The sequence below is a fragment of the Ascidia mentula genome, chromosome 3, assembly GCF_947561715.1.
Source record: "Ascidia mentula chromosome 3, kaAscMent1.1, whole genome shotgun sequence".
In the NCBI taxonomy this organism is placed as follows: Eukaryota; Metazoa; Chordata; class Ascidiacea; order Phlebobranchia; family Ascidiidae; genus Ascidia; species Ascidia mentula.
The window spans coordinates 9681389-9696293 of NC_138568.1; the positions used below are offsets into that span (position 1 = coordinate 9681389).

A 14905-nucleotide genomic window follows, 5' to 3' on the forward strand; every position below is an offset into this window, starting at 1 on the left:
TTAACTTGAATTACTAATTCAACATTCCCGTTTATTGTTATCAGAGATGGTTCGTTGAAATGTTGCAGAAATTGATCTTTTGTTTCTGTCGCAAATAAGTTGGAGTATGTTACTTTGAAAATGGATTTGGTTTTATTGATTGTCAATATCCCTTGTAGCCCACCATTGTATTCTTTTAATTCTTCAGTGAACAAGTTTATGAAATCCTCTAAATCGAAACGTTCAAGATTTAGGATTTGGACATATACTGATTGGTTCTCTTCTAAATAATAGTCGCTCATTTTGTGTTTGGAGAAAAGTAGCGGAAAGTAAAACGAAAAAACTACAATTGTTGCAAAATGTAAGACACACAAAATATGATGTTGGTATGTGGTTTTGGCGTCACTAGATAAGGGTGAGTATTCAACCGAAAAGAGTACGCTATAATTGGTTTTAAAGGGGCACTTCTACTTTATTAGGCCAATTATTTGTCCTAAAAATAGGTGTCTGACACCAAAAGGACAGCCAATTAGCCTAATTGGTTGATTGGCCCGCCGGGGAGAGCGTCCGATGTCACCAGCTCTTAGGGAGCAGGAGACTATGGAGGCACTCGGTCAGCTAGGCAATCAACACACTATTTACGTGAGAAAAGGCACGCTCTCAGGAGTCGCCAGATGGCGCTCTTGCGGTCGTGGATTCTCTCACACACAGAAAATAGATCCACTCCGAGTAGTGCCAAAAAAAGACACGTACCAACTCTGGGGGGATCTCTGTTAGCTCACTGCACAAAGACAAGTAAACAGTCTCAGGACGCTAGGTCCTGGCTGCGAAGCTGGCTGTGCAAACTGGCACAAGTAAACTTTCACAAATGTTTAAACTACGTTTTCTATCTGTTTTACAGGGGCGTTGTGGCTATTCGCAAAACGGTGGTAACATGCACAATGGCAAGGCGAAAAAGAAAACACACAAGCACACGTGTTGTTTCGATACTTCCTGAGATCAACCGTATAGTGGAACCAGTGAAGGCCCCCGTCAGGTAAGTATGCTTTCCACAGCTTCTTGAGAGGTAGCATTTTTGTCGTCCGTCCTTGTGTTTGCCGCATTGTGCATTTCACGGCTTGTTTTATCTGGTCTCCGACAAGCACAACAACCAAATGTGCCGTTAAAAAAATTGCTCTCCCGTCCTCCCTCTCTACCTCTCTTTCCTTGGCGTGTGCATGCAGACGACACACACACACACACTCATGGGATGCACCGCTGTTTCGTGCAATTGTTTTGCGAATGATTAACAGATGGTTATTCCCACATGTGTGGGAATGTGGGCCGTGCCTGGAGGTAGTGCAATACCAGGACAACCCGTGGGCAGGTCGAAGCAAGCTCCGGCACCGTGCCCCCTGTCCAAAAATCAGGTTAATACAAAGACATGCAAGCGAATCGCTTGCGTCCCAGGTATTAAACTGAGAAGAACAGAGTGGTGTACTAGTACCAACCCGGGTGTTAGTCGGGTGGACCATTCGCCATGCCGAAAGGGCTGGTTTGCAACCGTGGCCTCCGGTCGCCATCGCAAGCGACAGCAACCGGGCGAGGGGGTGTTGGATAGGCGAGTTCGCCCGTCCGATGACAGACAAGTAATCTGTCGGGTTCGATTAAACCGCGCCGAACCGGGGTCATAAGACTGCGGTCGTGCGAGGGCACTATGGCCCCTCTGGGTATAAAATGGAAGGAACCCAGGTCTAAAACCCTCTCCGAGAAAGAAGGTCGGGGAGCCGACTACCCAAAGGGAGCAGACGGGGAACCAACGTGGGGGGTTATTTCTGGTAACTACAGGGATGAGTCGGATGATCGTTCACCGACCAGAAGCAGAGCCATGAAGGAACCACGGTTTGCTCGGGTAGCCAACCCCTTCTTAGCTCTAAAGAGCCGAGAAGCGATGCCGCAACATCCACTGAGTCCGCAACGTCCGGAAGAGTCCGTCTCGCATTTGCTGCCAAATTTTATTCCGGTGAAAAATGAAAAAAAAAAAAAATTTCCTGGTTTTTTTCCTACCGTTTTTGGCAGGCCATTCAAATTAGTTTGTTCACCACATGACGTCACAAACGGACCCATGACCCACCTCCCAACCCCCGACACGACTCCTCCTGACCGTAACAGGCGAATCCCCCCCGTAGAAACTTCGTTTCTACCTTACGTTTTGCTCTACCTCAGAGGATTAGTAAAAGACGGGGATAGCGCGAACGCAGTCCCCACTAGCAGAAATTGTACGGCCGAGTTACCCACATTTGGGGTAATCGCAAGGGTCAGCTAAGCCTAAGTGCAATGGCTAAGCCTCGCCCTGGGCCCACCGCCGGCCTGATCACGGTGAAGGCCCCCGTCAGGTAAGTATGCTTTCCACAGCTTCTTGAGAGGTAGCATTTTTGTCGTCCGTCCTTGTGTTTGCCGCATTGTGCATTTCACGGCTTGTTTTATCTGGTCTCCGACAAGCACAACAACCAAATGTGCCGTTAAATTAATTGCTCTCCCGTCCTCCCTCTCTACCTCTCTTTCCTTGGCGTGTGCATGCAGACGACACACACACACACACTCATGGGATGCACCGCTGTTTCGTGCAATTGTTTTGCGAATGATTAACAGATGGTTATTCCCACATGTGTGGGAATGTGGGCCGTGCCTGGAGGTAGTGCAATACCAGGACAACCCGTGGGCAGGTCGAAGCAAGCTCCGGCACCGTGCCCCCTGTCCAAAAATCAGGTTAATACAAAGACATGCAAGCGAATCGCTTGCGTCCCAGGTATTAAACTGAGAAGAACAGACTTTTTGACTCTACACCTCGTTTATTGAAAGTTTTACACAAGTGCGAAAAAATTCAACATTGCGGAGGCATCGCCGTATTCTGAAATCGCGTTGCACGCACGGCCTCCACCGCCCCAGGGCGGTGGGTGATATAATATCCAGGTTTGTTCGGTTTAATTGCTGAAAAAGCATTGATTATTATAATTTATGTTACTGTTATAGGATAGGGTATATTTAAGTTTGTTTAATTTATTGATATTTTTATGTTTGATTTTAACGTTATTATTATATTGAGAGGGGACAGCGACGGTCAAACAATTGGTAGGGAGAGGAAGAAGAGGGGATAGGAGAATGTGGAAAGAAAAATTTAAAGTGGCCGCCGCTGACCCCATATAATTGTCACGGTAATGTAAAGGGGCTGCAGGATGCGGCTAGGGGCTTGACTGGTGCGGGCTGGGCTCCTAAATGAGAAAAGAATAAAAAAAAATTGAGAAAAAAAACAATTTGTGAGTTGTGATCTGCGTCCTCCTCTTGTGGCATTAATGCGTGACAAAAAAAATAAGATAAAAGAATAGAAAAAACAACGACATTATAAAAATTTAGGGGAATTAATTTATAGTTTGTGCGACAATTATAGTGTTTGTGCTATCATTATATGGGCAAAAATGATTTAATTTAGTTGTGGAGGACGACGTGGCAGGATTGTATACGAAAAAGGTGAGTGTTAAGGGGTGCAAAAAAAAAATCGCATATAACAAGAGAAAGTAATTGTGACATATCGCTTGTGCGTGAATTCGCCGTGCCCCCCGTGTGTTATCCGAGGGGGGGCGTCCAGTCTATTTGGTTGAGGATGTGCTAAGGACGCCCCAAAAGTGGTCGGGGGGCAACGGCTCGACGGGCGACGGCGGCAGGGGGTTCCGGGTTCGGATGGCGTTTGGGAGCTTGTTGGAAATCTTCTTTGCTGTAGTTTGTTGTTTTTTTGTTTTTTTGCATCTTGTAAACGTGCTCGTTTCGAGCGTGGGAGAGGGCGCCGGGTAGTGTTGGTTGAGTGGTGCTGGCGCCCTCTAGCCGTGGAATATTGTTCGGATGAAGGAGGTCGATTTGCCATGTTGGTTCTTTCTTTCTAACCCCTGACGCCGCCGCCTCGCCGATCATCATATGTGTGGTCATGCGAAAAAAGGGGAAATACCAGCCCGCACAATTGATCTAAAAAATAAATTAAGGTGGTTTAAAGTCAAGCCCACTAGCTATCCCCCTGCACCAGGACTGCCACACGTGGTGGCTACCCCTCAAGGCCAGAGCGGAGCACTCTCTGGCCAGGTCCGACTGCTGACGACCCGTAATGCCAAGGGCGGAGAGGGTGGAATTGTTGCCCATGGCATAGCTGCCCAGAGAGCCCACTATAAAAGTGAGGAACCTGACCTTTTTGTTGGTGGCGCGGGCCAGGTTCCCGCAGAGCTCTCTGTACTTGCTTTCTTTACGGGCCGCAGCAGCGGCAAGGGCATCCTGACCGTTTTCGAACGGGCACGCGAAGTCGACGACCAAGAACCCGCCGGCACCCTCTAGCACCAAATCCGGCCGCAGGTTCTCGCCCGTCGCCTCCGCATGCGCCGAACAAACTCGGTCGACAGAAATCCTGGTGAAGTTACCTGTTGGTACATGACTCATTACCTCCTCCAAAATCCGGTCATGGCGATGTAAAATTTGAGGCATGACCGGCTGACAGTGATTCAGTACATGGGGGAGGGTCTCGACTTCGTAACCGCAGCGGCAGCATCGCAAGTCATGTTGGGCGCGTCTTCGAAATCGTGATCGAACCTTCTTGGTCGGAAGGAGGTTCAGGCGTGCTTTCACGGCGAATATTTGCTCTGGGATCGTCAGAGCCCCCGGTTTCTTCAACCAGTGGTTAGAATAACCGTAGAGAGAGTGAGCGCTAACGGTCTTCCCTTGATCGGGATGACCGGCCCACTCCTCCCTCCACCTGGCCGAGGCCAATTGGTGGAGTGTCCTGGTGAGTACCCGGTTGCCGGAGGTCAACGTCTTGCCACCAGACGTTACTTGGAAAAGCCCGTCCTCGCCCGCGACGAACCGGAGCTTCAACCGGATCGAGGCCTTGCGCACATAAGTGAACAAGTCTCTCACCAGGTATTCACTCGATCCGCCGACGTTACCGGGGACGGGACCCCCAGATAAGAAAGCCGCCAGCGCACCGGCACTCACCTCCCCACGCGTTTCGCCCCTCCTGAAGACCGATTCCAGTCGACCGCGTGCGACGGCTGCCACCCGCCAGTCTGGTGACGTGAGCGATTTGAATGCGTGGGTGACCGCCAGAATATCCCCCTCGAGGGCAATCGACGGCACACCCAGCCCACCACTGTCCGGGGACGAGTGGTAGAACGCCACACAGGTTCTGTTGGGCAAGCGGTACGCAAGCCGCAGACAGCGACGCACGGCACGGTCAACCTTCCTCAGCGCAACGATCGGGAACTGGCGCATGCGAAGGATAAAGCTCAGACGGGGAAGTTCGAAGCGCTTCAATGCAATTAGCTTCTGGTGCGGTGTTAACCTGCTCTTAAAGAGCCGCTCGATCCGCTCGACGGCCGTACTGAGGACGTTGGTAGCTCTCACGTACGGTTGGTACCCCTCTCTCACGCCCAGGTACTTGTAGAATTCGTCGAGCTCGATCACCTTCATCGTCCCACCCGCGAACGGGAAGGGCTCGGGGTCACGAACTCTCCGTCTTCCACGCATAACCTGGGACATCCCACGGCATTTCCGTGGGTTGAAAAGGATACCGGCCCAGTCGGCGAACCGTTCGCACACCTTCAGCTGCCTGCACATCTGCGCCCGCGAACTAGCGAGGAGACACCCGTCGTCTGCGTATGCCAGCACTTGGGTGAAGACTCCGGCGGAACAGGAAAATGCATAGCCGCAGTCCGACAGCGATTTGATGCCCCGGACCAATACCTCGGTGACGAGGTTGAACACCATCCCGGACAGAGGACAGCCCTGACGGACCCCTCTCCCAACCGGGATCTCGCCGGTCACCCCGGTGGCCGTTCGGACCACACACGTGTTACCGACGTAGACGTCCGAGATGCATCCAACCAAGTACTCCGGTACGGCCAGGGCTCGCATGACGGCGCGGATGCAATCGTGCCGGATACTACCGAAGGCATTTTTGATGTCAAGCCATCCGACAAAGAGATCTTTGCCTTCAAGCTTGGCATCGGCCAGGATAGCGTCCAGCATGAATACGTGCTCGAAAGTACCCTCGACTGGCATAAAGCCCTTCTGCTCGGCAGAGACGACGCCGTGCTCCAACGCCCAGCTCTGCAGCCGGCGAGACAATACCGCCGCGTAGATCTTATAAAGATTACGGCAGATCGAGATGGGCCTCCAGTTCGTTGGATCGTCGAGGTTGCCGTCGGGATCTTTACAGATCAACGTCACCCTCGACGACCGCCACTGCGGGGGGATCCGCCGGCCAGACCTACAGATCTCGAAAAGCGCCGCCAAGCGGTGACCTTTAGGGTCGAACGCCTTCCAAAACCCATAGGAGAGACCGTCGGATCCGGCCGCAGACGAGATGTTAACGCTCTGGAGGACCATCTCGACCTCTTGGGGCGATATTGGCTCGTCGTCAGCTTCACCAGGAGAAGAAGACGGCTCCGCTCCGCTCTGCTTCGGGGCCGACATCCAGTCCGGGAGGCAATCGATCACATCCTGCACCTGTGGAGCCTGGAGGTCGGCGCGAAACTTCGCCTCAATTGCTTGAGGGTCGATTTTGCATTTGACCTCCCCCTTATTACCATCCGTGATCCTGCGGACTGTGCCTTTCTGGTCGCGCCAAAACGCTTTCCGCAGGGCGAAGCCCTTCGTGGACGCCCCAGTCATTGGGGTTTGGTTTGCCTTATTGGGGTGTCCACGCTCCCGGTTAACGATGGAACGGCGCATGGCGCCGCGGTCAAACCGGGGTTTGCGTACTTGTCGTTTTTGCGCCGCACCAGCGGCGGCTGTCCACTCTTCCAACGCGTGTTCGAGCTCGCCAAAGTGAGGGTTGTGGGAAAAGGGGCCAATTACTAAGTTATCGAAGCGAGCTCGTAGATCGTCCATGGAAAATTTAAGATTATCATTACTATTACTATTTACTGACTTATTTGAAACGTTATTGGGGATATTGTCAATGTTGGAAGAGGTAGAATCACGGCTTCGGCGTGTATTGCCGCACGTGGGTTGGCGGGAGTGCTCGCCCTTCGTACGCGCCAGCGCCGCAACGCGGGATGAGTGATCATTCCCACGCGACGGACGCGGAACGCCGCCTGAGTTTGCAACCCCGTCAGGCCTTTCCGGACTTGCGTCCGTTCCAGCCGGCCGCTCTGGAACCTCGTGAGTTTCTTCCCTTGCTCCGCGAGAGCTGACGCTCACGCTCGGCGCGGGTGCGAGCTCGCTAAGGTCCTCGGCAGCGCGCGTCGCCTTTGCCGCCCCTTCACCCTCGGCCTCGTCCGATCCTAGGCTCGGAGTCGGCTTTGGGTTGGAAGCAGACGCAGACGTCACATCTTCCGGCTTCACTTCGGGAGGAGCCGCCATTGTCGTCCAGAAGGGCGACGCCGACGCCTCGTTCCCTCGATCCACCGGCGGCGCCGAAGCACTTCCACCGGTTGCCCGGCTTCCACGCTCCGACGCCCCCACGCTGGCACCTGTACGTAAATTTCGAAATGTTGCCAGAAGAGCTGGCGGAAGACTTTCAGGCAGGACTGGTGTTATCATAGTCTTCCGCACGGTCCCGGGGGAGACTGAGGTCCTAACCCAGCTTAAAAGGGATTGATCGGGGGACGGCGACTCGGGCCCGCCGTCAGGGGAAATTAATTTAAAGGGAGAACCGACTGGGGACTTGTTCAGCAACGACGGACTGGGTATAGGTGAAATCCGATTTAAATAAATGCGGGGAGAGGGAAGCCGAACGATGTCGGCGTAGCTTAATGCTACCGGAGAGGACAGAGTCGGGGACGGGATGGGAAGGAACGAACCCCCAAGGTCATCGGCACCGCTGCCGCTCCCAAGGGGCGACAGGGAACCTACCTGAGGGCCGCTCTCGGTTGAAGAGGGTGAGACCGACGAATGGTGAAACACCATCGACGGAATACGGGGTGAGCCGGCGAGGCTGGACTCGTCTGAACCAGTCGGTGGGGATTGAGACGGGGAAAGGGAAACCGGGACATGCTCTGCTATGCCACGGCAGGTCTTGTAGTGCGCCGAGACTTGGAGGAGGGAACTAGTAGGGGCGTCTACGGCGCACCTGCACTTGCCACAGATGGTACTATACGTGAGTTTGCTCCGATGGTGGCAAGTGCGAATATGGTGTTTAAGGGCTTGGGCCCTGGCATAGCCATCACTACTTTTCAGGCAATCCGACACGGGGCATTTATATACGGTGGACGCCCCGGAGTACACTACGGTGGTGTTAAGGGGGCTGGAGCTGACCGTACTCCGGGGGGGCCTAGGGCCCGAGTCCACCGCAAAGCTAGATGGTGAGAGTGTCGGACCAGCTGGATGCTGCTGGTAGTGATGTGTTCTGGCAGCAACTAAGGACGGCCAACGACTATTACACATTGGACAGCGGAAATCGCCGGGGGGCGCAATAGAGCAGGCAGTCGTGGGAGGAGCGGTGCAACTCCGAAAGTGGTCCCTCATTTTATTGAGAGACCACTGTGACCTGAGCTGGAGATCGCATTTGCTGCAGGTCACTGTCATGCTCCCTAGCGCCAACCGGTGGACATTAGAAATGTGCCGGTTGACGCTCTGGAGCAAGCCGGAGCGCATCCCGCATCCCTCCACGCTGCACTCGTATTGCGTCTCGCGGGGGCCACAAAATAATACCAACAGGGGTGGGGCTCTCGATCGTTGAGTGGCATCCTGCGATTCCGTGCGTGCGTGCGTACGTCGAAGACGAGACCTCCGCAGTTCGGGTTGAGATGACATGATATATGATATGAAAAACAACAGATGGTGATGGTTACAAAATGGCTAGAGGTTGTGGTCCTTGGAGGTGTAGAGGCACGATAACACAAGTAAAATATATAAAAACAATGAATTAATGTTAATAATCTTACGCGGTTGGCACTCTTAATCACTTCTCGGTAAAGGTGTAGACATGTAGTGTGGTGACAAGTAAAAGATTGGTAAAAAGGTAAAATATTTAAAATATAGAAGAAAGGACTTATGGAATATCCTGAGTGGGGGAGAGTGCTAATGTTTGTGGCGTTTGAAGACGTGGAGTAGGCTCAGGTTGTGTCTGACCAAGAGTGTCTGTCTCGGACTGGGGTGGCGTGATTTATAAACAGAAGAATATTGCCACCCAATCTAGTCGCTATGCGGACAGAGCCTTGGACTTTGGTTTGCGTTTAATGGAGGAGGGCTGTTGTAAAGCTCTCTCCTTTCGATAGAGCAAGGGTCGCTTGGTCTCCTTTTTAAACGTGTTAACAAAGAAGGAGGGTACGTGACTCCTCCAGCCAGTTGAGAGAGCACGGCAACAGCACGTGATCAGCTCGTTATCATAAAAAGAAAGAGGCTCTAACAAGATGGCGACCAAAGCGCAACTACTTCACACGTGACAGAGAAAAGAAAAACAAGCACGTGACCGCTCCAGCCAATTGAAAGAGCACGGCGACAGCACGTGATCAGCTCGTTACCATAAAAAGAGAAAGGTACTAACAAGATGGCGACCAAAGTGCAATTATTTCACACGTGTTAGAAAAAAAAGCGAGCACGTGACTGCTCCAACCAATTAGAGGATCGTAATGACGGCACGTGGTGCATTCGTCACTACAAAAGAGATGGTATCAGACAAAAATGGCGGTCAAAACGACACTACCTTACACGTGTGACGTGAAAAAGGGGAGGTCACGTGACTTTTTCAGCCAATTAGCAGACCACGGCGACAGCACGTGCTGCGTTTACCACAAACGAAAAAGGCGCCAGACAAAATGGCTGCCCAAGTGCAATTATTTGAAGGATATTAATATGGTGACGCCAATACACTCTCCCGAAGATCTTAAACCACTCTTATGCAGCCCTATTTATATGAAAGTTTTTGTTTTTATTTATATGGTTCTAACTGCTCTATACTGAAAGAAGTTAAAAGAACAGTTGCACTAGCTTGCACAATTTAGAAGAAATACACTAATCTGAACTAAAACTAACAGAAAACTTTAGTTGTGAGTAGAAAATATTGAAACAGGTCTGACTATTACGTTACAGGATATAGTTTTGATATAACCTTATTTGTTTGTTTTTTTTTTATTTAAATTTGTAGTGAGTTTACACAATATTAGTCAATTGTACTTACGGTTTTGAGATCCCAGTACCGATAACCAATAAATCCAATAGTTTTAGTTTAAAATTCTAATAATTTAGTCAACTAACAGCAAACAAAAAAATTCTCAAGTAATCTGACTATAGTGCCAACCGCGATAGATCTAAAGAGCCGAGAAGCGATGCCGCAACATCCACTGAGTCCGCAACGTCCGGAAGAGTCCGTCTCGCATTTGCTGCCAAATTTTAATCCGGTAAAAAATGAAAAAAAAAAAAATTTCCTGGTTTTTTTCCTACCGTTTTTGGCAGGCCATTCAAATTAGTTTGTTCACCACATGACGTCGCAAACGGACCCATGACCCACCTCCCAACCCCCGACACGACTCCTCCTGACCGTAACAGGCGAATCCCCCCCGTAGAAACTTCGTTTCTACCTTACGTTTTGCTCTACATCAGAGGATTAGTAAAAGACGGGGATAGCGCGAACGCAGTCCCCACTAGCAGAAATTATACGGCCGAATTACCCACATTTGGGGTAATCGCAAGGGTCAGCTAAGCCTAAGTGCAATGGCTAAGCCTCGCCCTGGGCCCACCGCCGGCCTTTTTTTTTTTTTTTTTTTTTTTTTTTTTTCCTTCGGCTCAGATAAAAGCGGCTAAAACAAAATAGTCCGCTGTTGGTTCATCACTGCCGAAACGATTAAACAAAACGAAACGGCGGTGAAGCACAGGCGAAAAACGATTTTAGCACATTACGAGTTTAAAGAAGTAGGTTCACTCATGCATAACACTTTTTCAGTTTTTATTTTCCTCTTTACTAATAAATTCGACAAATTGTTTGTGTTCAAAAATTATTTTATGGAAAAGTTTATTTATCACCTGTGTGTTATTTTCCGTATATGTGTTTTTATAGTCTAGGTTTTGTTTTTCCGTAATCACTCGTACCTTGAGTATTGCCAAGAGTTTAATTTCTTGGATTGTACATTTTTCGTCGAAAATGTTGTATATTATTTCATTCTTGTGATATCTCATTTGTATTTGATATGTTTCTTTCATGTAGCTTTTGATTTTTTCTACCAGTTCGTTTATGCATACGCACTCTGTTAGTAAGTGTGTTACGTCATCGTCATTTTTTCTGCAAAATTTGCAGTAATTCAATCTTATCCTTCCCGTTTTTAGCTGAAACATATTGTTCTTTTGTTTAAATTTCCCCCATTTGAAACCGTTGTGGGCGGTTATGTAAGCTATTTGCCTTTCTCTGTTTGTGAAAAGTGCTTTTTGTTTTTGGTTTTTGTATATGATGTTATTCCACTTGAAATTTGTTTCTTCAGTGGGGTTTGTTATTATTGTCTTTTTCTTTATCAGTTCGAAATAAAAGTGCCTTAGTTTTGCTTTTTTCCAATTTATTTCATTGTTCTGTTCTTTTAATGCCGTGTGTGTGTTTATTATGTTGTGCCATTCGTTGTTCGGTTTCCATGCGTTCGGTTTGGTGTTGTCGTATCGAGTCGGGTAGATGTTTTTCATTTTTGTTCCTATATTGTATTGACCCCATGTTTGCCATATTTCGTGCGAAGTTTCGCTGTTTATCATGTCTCTTAGTTTTTCCATTAGCGTAGCTTGTATTTTAGTTTCTATATCTGGCATTTTGATCCCTCCCTGTGTATAGTCTGCTATTAATTTGCTTCTTTTGATTGGTTCTATTGTTTTAGGTGCCCATAAGAAATTGTATAGTTGTCTATTGATTTCTTTCAATGTTTGTTGTTTTGGATATGTTGTTCTTGCCACGAATAGTATTTTTGGTATTATCAAGGTGTTTATAATTGTTATTTTCCCGAAAATCGTTAATTTTCGATTTTCGTAGCTGCGTATTATTTTTGTCGTGTGGTCGCTTATTTTTTTCCAATTGCGTATATTGTTGTTCCCATTTTCGCTGTATGTGATTCCCAGTATTTTTACTTCTGACTGATAGTAAAGAGGAAAATCTTTTTTTATATCATATTTCATGTTATTTGAGACACACAAAAATTCAGTTTTGGACTGGTTGATTTTTTGTCCTGATGCAAGTTCATATTTTTTTAGTACATCAAAAATCATTTGTATATCGTTGTAATCCGTTATGAAAAATGTCGTGTCGTCTGCATATTGTTGTATTTTCAGGTTGTTCTTACGATATTTAAAACCTGATATAGCATCATGTGCATTAATTTTTTGAGTTAGCGTTTCACTTATTACACAGTATAGTAACATACTGAGACCACACCCTTGTCGTACTCCTCGTTTGATCTCGATTTTTTCAGTTAATCGTCCATTTATCATAATTTGGCTACTCGTTTTTTTGTATAGGATTTTTATCCATTGTATAGTATCTGTGTTTATATGTAGTTTTTCGAGCGTATTAAAAAGAAAGTCATGGTTAACCGTGTCGAACGCTTTTTCTATATCTGTCAGCATGATTACTAGTTTCATGTTGTGTTTTCGCGCTATTTCTATCGTCGTGCTTATGTTATAGTGTATGTGTTGGATTTGGCGTTTCTCCAGTCCGCATTTCTGTTCTGCCGATATTTTCTCATTTAGTTCTATTTTAAGTCTGTTCGCGATTGTTTTACTAATTATTTTGTAGTCTGCATTGAGGAGTGTGATTGGTCTAAAATTTTTTATTTGCGTCTTGTCTTTCCTTTTGGGTATTAGTTTTACTATCGCGTTGCTCATTTGACTCGGTAGTTGTTTCTGCAGGAAGATGTTTATTATTAGTTCATGTATGTCTGTCTTGATATGTCCCCAAAAGGCCCTGTAGAATTCTATTGGTAGCCCGTCTGCTCCTGGGGAAGCGTTTTCGTTCATTTCTTTCATTGATTTTTCTATTTCTTTTATACTTGGGTACGGGCTATAATCGTCCGTGTAGTATTCTTTTACTTCTAGATCTTGAAGAAAGAAATTTTGTTCATTCGTGTTTTCTTCGTTTGCAGTGCCCCACAGGCCTCTATAGAAGTTTGTGATTCTTTCCACAATTTTGTTTTGATCGGTTGTTATTTCGCCTTGAATTTCAAGTGCTCGGATCGCATTACTTTCCTGCTTTTTTGTTTCTGTTTTGAAGAAAGCCTTGTTTGGTTTCTCTTCGTCTATTCTTTCTTTTATTCTGGATCGGATTTTCGCGCCTTTGCATTTTTCATATTCACTCATTTTGAGTTTTTTCTTCATTTCTAGGTATTTTTCGTTTAGCTCCAATTGTTCTTTGTTTAGGTTTTCCATCAGTGCGTTCATTTCTTTTTGTATTTGTATACGTTCTGCTGATGTCGTTTTTTGTACTTCTTTTGCGTACGAAATTGAAGCTTTTTTAATTTTTTGTTTTAGTTCTTTCCAGTATTCGTATACGCTTTCGGCTTGATTCTTGTTGTCTTGTTGCTTCAGGATTATATTTTGGATTTCTGTTTTGTATTTTTCGTCTTTTAGCAGGTTCACGTTTAATTTCCAGTATGGTTTTCCCCAGATGCATTTTTTTGTGATTTTTAGAAGAAGGTATGGTGAATTGTTGTGGTCCGAAAAGGGTGTATGTAAGTGTTGGAAGGATTTTATTTTATTCAAAGTATTTATGTTGCAGTAGATCCTGTCTATGCGTGTTGCTGATGCCGACGTAATATGAGTGTATGCTTTTTTATTTGGGTAAAGGTATCTAAAGGAATCTTCCAGACTGTATTCTTCTCTAAGTTCTTCCCATATTTGTTGGTCTATTCTTTTTCTTCTTATTGTTGCTATAGTGTCGTTTTCATTATATGTAAAGTTGAAGTCACCTCCAATTATTATTTTTCCGTTCGGTTCTGTTTTTTCGAGTGTTTTTCGTACGGTGTTTATCGCATCATATCGTTTGTTTACTGCATCTTGGCTTGTTCCTGACTTAAGATATACGTTGATAATGGTGTATTTTTCGTTCTTTTGGTTCACCTGCATTTGGAAACTTATTGTATTTACGTGGTTTTCTATTATTATTTCGTGCTGGATTTCTATTCCGTCGAAAGTAGCATTTTCAGTAACAATTGTCGTGCCTGCGTGTATTCGCTTTTCTTTTTGCAAGCGTGTTGTGCTATTGTTGTACAAACTTATTTTTTGTTTATTTGCCCATTCGTTTAGTTTACTTTCGTTTATTTTATGCGTTTCTTGGATTAGTCCTATCGTTATTTTTTTGTTTCGGAATAAACTTATTAAGTTTTCTTTGTTTCTATCGAGACCGTTTATATTTATGGAGCAAATGTTTATATTTTCGGGCGCCATAGAAAGGTGTGGTCTCTTACATTAATCGTATATAGAAGGATATTTTTAGGTTAGGGAAAAGGTACAGATATCAGAAAGGAGATGGGATAGAGGAGGGGGACCCACCACACTATTTTCTCTTTTCTTTTTTCCTTCTGTTCTTTGCCGAGCCCGAACTGGAGGTCGACGATGTGAGGGTTTGGTCTTTCTTTTTCCTTTTCTTTTCTTGATCCGTATAACCAAAGTTAAATTTATTTTCTATAATTTTTGCTTGTTTTTCTACAGCTTTTTTTGTAAGTAGTGGAGAACGGGTTGGGGTCATTGGATTTTCTTTGTTGAACTGTATCCTACAAGGGGATAGGATGACCTGGGGCTGAAGATTTTGGGCGTTTTTGGGGGTTTCATAGGTCGTGTTTTCCGAATCTGTATTAATTTGTAGCTCTCCCGAGTGGGTAGATTTTGCCGGTTCTTCTATTTTCTCATCTTCTTCTATTCTTTCTTGATCTGCGTTTTCTTTCTCTTCATCAGTTCCATTTTCTTCTTCTTCCTCTAGTTGTGATGGTAGTTTTTGTGGTCGGTT

At 46.6% G+C, this 14905-nt stretch overlaps 3 non-coding genes and 1 pseudogene across 3 annotated transcripts; all 4 read right to left on the reverse strand.

Moving 5' to 3' along the window:
- Positions 1 to 1292: 1292 nt before the first annotated feature.
- On the reverse strand, positions 1293 to 1481 carry LOC145896485 (U2 spliceosomal RNA). Its single transcript, XR_014401932.1, has one exon. It is a non-coding gene; the product is annotated as a U2 spliceosomal RNA (small nuclear RNA).
- Positions 1482 to 2198: 717 nt separating this feature from the next.
- On the reverse strand, positions 2199 to 2362 carry LOC145896199 (U1 spliceosomal RNA). The gene has a single exon (XR_014401669.1). It is a non-coding gene; the product is annotated as a U1 spliceosomal RNA (small nuclear RNA).
- Positions 2363 to 2631: 269 nt separating this feature from the next.
- LOC145896480 (U2 spliceosomal RNA) lies at positions 2632 to 2824 on the reverse strand. Its single transcript, XR_014401927.1, has one exon. It is a non-coding gene; the product is annotated as a U2 spliceosomal RNA (small nuclear RNA).
- A 7729-nt stretch (positions 2825 to 10553) lies between these two features.
- Positions 10554 to 10690, reverse strand: LOC145896908 (U1 spliceosomal RNA; annotated as a pseudogene).
- Positions 10691 to 14905: the final 4215 nt, after the last annotated feature.